Here is a 6,915-nt window from a genome sequence, read left to right on the forward strand (position 1 = left end):
CAAACCTGCACGTTATGCACATGTACCCTAGAACTTAAAGTATAATAAGAATAAAAAAAAAAAAAGTAAACAAAGATGCAGTTATTCTCTTGTCAATACACTTACAGATGTATATAAATGTGTACACCTTATGTTCATGTAAATATATATGTAACTGTTCTTACGACAAAAAATATGTAAACTATGAGTAATAAAACAATAGCTTACTGTGAAATTCATATTTAACAATCTATAGAACTGGATTAAAACATTAAAAATCAAGTTTGAAGAAACTTCAGTAATGTTGACAGAGAAAAGGGATCACTTGAGCCCTCTGCAGATAATAATTATGAAAACTGGCTAAATATGTCTTACGGTATGGAAAAGAATAAATAAGGTAGAAAGATTATTCTTTTAAAAAACTGCAATTAGAATGGGTAAGAGTTCTAATTTGAATCTGAATTTGAATTTTTCTAGACTAATTGTACTTCCATCTTCCCTTGGCTTTAGAGGTAAAAACTAAAGCAAAAAAACACTGTGTTATTTGTTCATTGTGCCCAAAAATATAACATTGAGGCAGATAGTTCAGCTGACAATAGAAAATTCTGGTAGCAATGGGGGAATACAGAATTTAGTAAGATTCAGAGTATAAACATTAAACTTGGCATATCATTGGCTGAATTTAAACCACACACATGTAGAAGAAACAATAGGGAGCTTGGTGAAGAGATAGGCAGAGGCTGAAATATAATCTATTATTGAAAGGTAGACCTGTACTAGACAAGATTTATAATTTTTCTGCTTAACAGTATGTTGCTTCATAGAAAGCCCAAATCTTACATACTTGAATTGTCAGGAGAGAGCGGCCCAAGGCCAGCTAAGCAGTTGGAAAGGGGTTAGACATTCTTAGGAACAAGGAGAACAGAAAGAGGTAATCCACAAATTCCATAAATCTCACAAATTGAGGAAAGCAGGCAATGTCTACTCGATATATATATGTACACACACATATATATGTCATATATATAATTTTATGGGTAATTAAGTGGGTTTATGTTATCTGAATATTTTTATTTAATTAGTAAAATATCGTTTTAAAGTATAATTTTGGAGGGATATCTTCTTCATTCTTTTCTATGCATTTATGAAAGAAGTAAATTCCTTCCATAGGACCTCAGTTTGTCAAATTGCCAGGAGTTTATTAATTCATTTAATTATTACTTACATCCAAAAAACTCAGCTGCTTATGCAAAAAAAAAATCTGTTAGAAGATGGATTTTTTGCCCTCCTTATTAAATTATTTCTCATTATCTTTGTCTTTCTATTCCCTGTGGATTCTAATCATATTTTTATTCTTCTTCACTTCTTTGATCTTTTGAATCAGTTACATACCAGAAAAAAAGCCTATAAAAGATGTGTACATTTTCACCTAGTGTCTGTGACATTGATTCCAAGTTCCTTCAAGCATCTATAAACAAAAATACACATTTGTGAAAGGTAACTGGAAATTTTTGCTTAGCTTCAGTGAGCTCAAATAGCAAGTCTCATTACCATTTTCAGGGTTGCTATACATGGATTTATAAACATCTCTATTCAATTATGGATTGAACTTCTGATATACAAAGTTGTTTTGATAAATTTTTCCTTTAAAACTAAAACCATTATTTCATTTACTAGAATATTTTCAGGATGACAAACTATTTGTTTTTTGTATGTTTGATTAAAGGGACAACTTCTGAATAATATTTAACTCTCAACACAAAAGCAAATACCAACCAAAAAATTATTTGATAATTATTGTGAATTTCAGGCAGACACAAGCAAACATGTTCTCTTCTCCTTTCTTCACTTCCTCCTTCCCATATTCTGCTTCCCTTTTTTCTTCTTCCCTGCCTTTTTCTTACCTTCATTTCTTTCTTAACTTTAACAAATAATCATTGATACTAGGTGTTATGTTATGCGCTAAGGATATATTTTTGTTATAAAATTGTGACTGGGAGTAGTTTAGCTTAATTTGGGTGATATATCTGTGCTGGGTTGGCAAGAAATAAATGCTATGTGGTAAATATAAAACTCATTTTGCAGTATAGCAGAAGGCAAACCCAGAGCATTTGTAGAAATCAAAAGACTATTGAGCTGTCTAAAACACATCTCGGTATAACTATACCATCTCGGTATAACTATACCCTGGATTGTGCAGTAGCTAGGATTTAATTACTTATTGATGGTTAATGTGTATCCTGAATAACAGCTGAGAAACCAGTAATTTTTGAGCATTACTATTGCCCTCAAGTAACTTACAGGCTACACTCTGTAGTCATAAAAAAGTATGGAACCAAGTCCTTTGCAACAACATGGATGGAGCTGGAAGCCATTATCTTTGTGAAATAACTCAGAAATAGAAACTCAAATATGTCATATTCTCACTTATAAGTGGGAGTTAAACAATGAGCACACATATAAATAAAGATGGAAATAACAGACTAGCAATTCCGAAAGAGGGGAGATGGGAAGGGGAATGAGGGTTGAAAAACTACCTATTTGGTACTATGTTTTAACCATTTGACTGATGGGTTCACTAGAAGCTCAAGGAATCATATCTGGTAATGTAACCTACTGCCTGTGGAGGCTTCCATCTGCAACCATTACCATTGCCCCACAGAGACTTAAAGACAAGAGGAATTCACCATGTTGATGCTGATGCAGTCTGCCGTGACATTCATGATGAAGTCGTTTGTCTCTGATCTAACAATCTCATGTCTTCTAACAATATCATTAACATTGTTACAGACTAATTTTGAGACTGGAAAGTAGAGTAAAATCATAGACCCTCATGTTTCTGAAATATCATAATGGACATCAAGAGGTAAGAAAAATGTTAATAAAAGTATCCCAAATCCAAATGCCAAAAAACACTTATTAAAACCCTATAATAGTTAGCATATAATAAATGTAGTTGACAAGTGTGTTCAGAGACAGAAGGAAAACCAGACTTTGGATGCCATCCTTCCTGCTGAATGGCATGAGTGTGCGGCCAAGGCTGGTGGGGAGTGACTAGCCACAGCCAGCTTGTCTGTTCGAGCCTCCAGGGCTGAAACCTCAGGCTCGTTTTCAAATCATCCTTCTCATAACATCACAGGACTCTAGAAGAAAAGAGAAGCAGTTTTTGTTGAAATTTCAAAATACTAGCGTTTGAAAATACTTATTTTTGTTTTGACTAGGAAACACTACCCAATACCTGTAAAAAAGACCACACTGTAGAACAGAAGTTTTTCCAGAATATCTAGTTTGATAATCACTAAATATTTCAGTTGAGCTACCCATGAGAGAGTTTTTCCAGTTGCGATTAATGTGGAGGAAAAAGCAGTCTGTTCTAAAATCGAGGGTTCTGCTTAGGTAGACGTGTATTGTAGAAAAAGAAGACATTTTCCAGGTTGACTGAAATGATGGAGCAAGATTAAAAAAATACAGAGATTCCGTTGACCTTGGAAAAATGTGTATTGAGAAGTAGATGTGATTGGCTTTTTTAATTTCAGAATCTGGTTTCATCCTAACTTACAAGGTGACCGTTATATGCTTCAGTATTCACTACATACTGCAATATTAGAATGATGGGTTTAGAACTAGATCTTGGTTGGGATTAACCTAACACTTAGGAACTGAAGAAACAACAAACGTTTTGACAGCTAATGGCCCAGTAGAAGCTGCTGAAGAGGACTTGCTCTGAACAAACCAGACCTCATGGTTGTATTGAGAAGAAAAAAAAAAAGAGGAAGTGAGACTATGCTTAGTGCCAATTTAAAGGCTTTAATATATCTGTAGAATTAAAATGCAATGGGGAATAATTATTGAAATGCTAAATGGGGCCAGGCGCGGTGCCTGAAGCCTGTAATCCCAGCACTTTGGGAGGCCGAGACGGCCGGATCACGAGGTCAGGAGATCGAGACCATCCTGGCTAACATGGTGAAACCGCGTCTCTACTAAAAAATACAAGAAATTAGTCGGGCATGGTGGCGGGCGCCTGTAGTCCCAGCTACTTGGGAGGTGGAGGCAGGAGAATGGCATGAACCCAGGAGGCGGAGCTTGCAGTGAGCTGAGATCCGGCCACTGCACTCCAGCCTGGGCTACAGAGCGAGACTCCATCTCAAAAAAAAAAAAAAAAAGAAATGCTAAATGGGTCAGCAAATTACAGAATGTTACACAAATATGTAAATTTTAATTTTAATTTACATATGTTAATTTTTTTTTTTGAGATGGAGTTTCACTCTTTTTGTCCAGGCTGGAGTGCAATGGTACGATCTCAGCTCACTGCAACCTCCGTCCCTGGGTTCAAGCAATTCTCCTGACTCAGCCTCCCGAGTAGCTGGGATTATAGGCATGCACCACCAAGCCTGGCTAATTTTCTTTCTCTTTTTTTTTTTGGTAGAGACGGAGTTTCTCCATGTTGGCCGGTCTGATCTTGAACTCCTGACCTCAGGTAATCCACCGGCCTTGGCCTCCCAAGGTGCTGGGATTACAGGCATGAACCGCCATGCCCGGCCTGATAATAATTTTTGAAGACTTTGCATCATCAGCATAGTAAGGGGGAAAATGAAATTTTTAACTTTGGCCGTATTACAGCGTTCCTTCTGTAAAACAATGGGATGGATGAAATGTCACCATGTTTTTCTTTGAAACTAAAAGTAGCGAGGCTGTTGTATCATGGTGAAGAATACAAACTGCTGCTGCTTTAGTAACACGGTTACATTGATAATTGGATGTCATCACTGACAAACATCTCTGCCTGAGACCAGGATAAAGGATGGTGGAGATAAGGTCAGAAGCAGTTACCAGGCCCTGCCAGTGGAGCTCCTCGGATGTCGCTCCCAAAACTATGGGCTGTCAGATATACACGCAATGAAAGCAACACAGAAACCTCACCAGCACAGAGCTAGAAAATCAATGCAGGTAATTAGTTCTTTCTTTTGCCCTGTAGAAAGTTTATTTTCCATGGAGAAAACACCTGGACGTAGTTAAGTACTGATGTCCTAGCCACCTTACCTGGCTCATCTTATCACAGGGTGGGCCCTCAACCCTGGCTGTTTGACTTCGGTTGGCTTATGTGTTGCGCTTTGACCAATGGACTGTGGGAGATGGTGTGTACACCACATACAAGCGGAAGCTTGATGTGTTTGCCATTTTTGAAAGCTCTATAGGCCTTGCCTACTTCTCCTCCTGCCTCCATCCTAGCTTTTCCCTCTACCTTGTGAGAGTAACCACAGCCCCCCACATCCCCCTGTAAAGGGAACAAGATGTAAATGTTTGTTTAGGCAAACCCTGAGAACGGAGAGCTGTTTATTGCTGCAGTAAAGGTTCACCAGTCATGGCTTTTGCTGGATTTCTGTGTTGCTTTATATTTTTACTTCACTGTTCTTGCAAAGTATGCATATTAGGAGCTTGAGAAAGAGAAAAAATATTAAAAGCACACTTTAAATTCCACACGAAATAAGGAGGAACAGACTTGAAGGCATTAAATCACTCAGAGCAAAACTACAATTGGCTAAACCCTTAAACACCTACCAAGGTAGAGATGGGCAGACACCATTGTACTCACTCTGCTACAAGAAGAATGTTCCATGTGAGGCAGCCTCTCTGCCTGTCTGATCCCTCTGCCCTAACCAGGGTAGGCCCTGGAAATTACTTCCCATCTGGCATTAATCAAAACTTCCAAAAAGAGGTACTTTCTTAAATACTTGTGTCCAGTATGTGTCGCTGTTTTCTGTCTCTCTCAGTAATCTGTATCTCTGTCTTTAACTCTCTCTCTCACAGGCTGTATCCCTAACTCTATTTTCCTCTCTCTGTCTTTTCCTAACACTCTCTCCATTTATCTATTTCTATAAGTCGATTTCTCTGTCCATCTCTTCTCTATTTCTTTCCCTCTCTGTCTCTATCTCTAACTCTCTCTGTCTCAGTTTCTATCTCTAAGTCCATATACCCCTTAGTGTTGTTTGGGGATTAAGTAAATAACCACATATAAAGCAGTTTAACATAAACAAGCATATGGCAAGGAGTGTATAAATCCTCTTTTAAAATAATTACTTTGGAAATGGTTCTGTCTCTTGAAAAAGCTACCTTTGCAAGTCTCAGAATCACCCATGCAGCTGGTACCAGGACAATTAATGCACTCAACACCTCTCATCATCATTTTGGGAATACATAAAGTCACCCATGGACAATCATGGTACGGATACCATATTTTATCTCAGGGAAGCATAGACTAGATTGCTCAGACTATATCTTGTCTACTAGAAAGTTGTATTTATAGTCTCTCCTGCTAAATTCACAAAGATGAAAATCTACATGGAGATTTCCAGCCAATATCCCACTCTATGTAAAACGAGATACAAGTGGCAGGAACATCCTATATTTTCTAAATGTTTTGCTAAATGTTTTCATGAGTCTACAGTAGTAGACCCTGTATTCAGGGATTTAAGATCATAACTATGTTCTTACAGGAAGCACAAGGAACAGTTTTGTGTTGTCCTGTCTACGTTGTCATCTAGATCACATTCCTTATGGGCCTAATTAAAGACTGTGTCAAGTGCATTACTGGTTTAGAAATATATCCTTCTAAATGCTAATGTGGGTTCAGTGAGAAAGGTACTTTTGTACATTACTAATATGAGTAAATATGACTATAAACTTTGGAAAGTAGTTTGCCAAAATGAATCAAGTGTCTTAAATTATTCACACTGCATAAATTTCACTTCTATCAATAAGTTCTTTTTATTGTTTGTTTTTTGTTTTGTTTTGTTTTCTTTTTTTTTGAGATGGAGTCTTGCTCTATCGCCCAGGCTGGAGTGCAGTGGTGCGATCTTGGCTCACTGCAAGCTCCGCCTCCCAGGTTCACGCCATTCTCCTGTCTCAGTCTCCCAAGTAGCTGGGACTACAGGCGCC

The sequence above is a fragment of the Mandrillus leucophaeus genome, unplaced genomic scaffold (genome assembly GCF_000951045.1).
Source record: "Mandrillus leucophaeus isolate KB7577 unplaced genomic scaffold, Mleu.le_1.0 Scaffold142, whole genome shotgun sequence".
NCBI lineage: Eukaryota > Metazoa > Chordata > Mammalia > Primates > Cercopithecidae > Mandrillus > Mandrillus leucophaeus.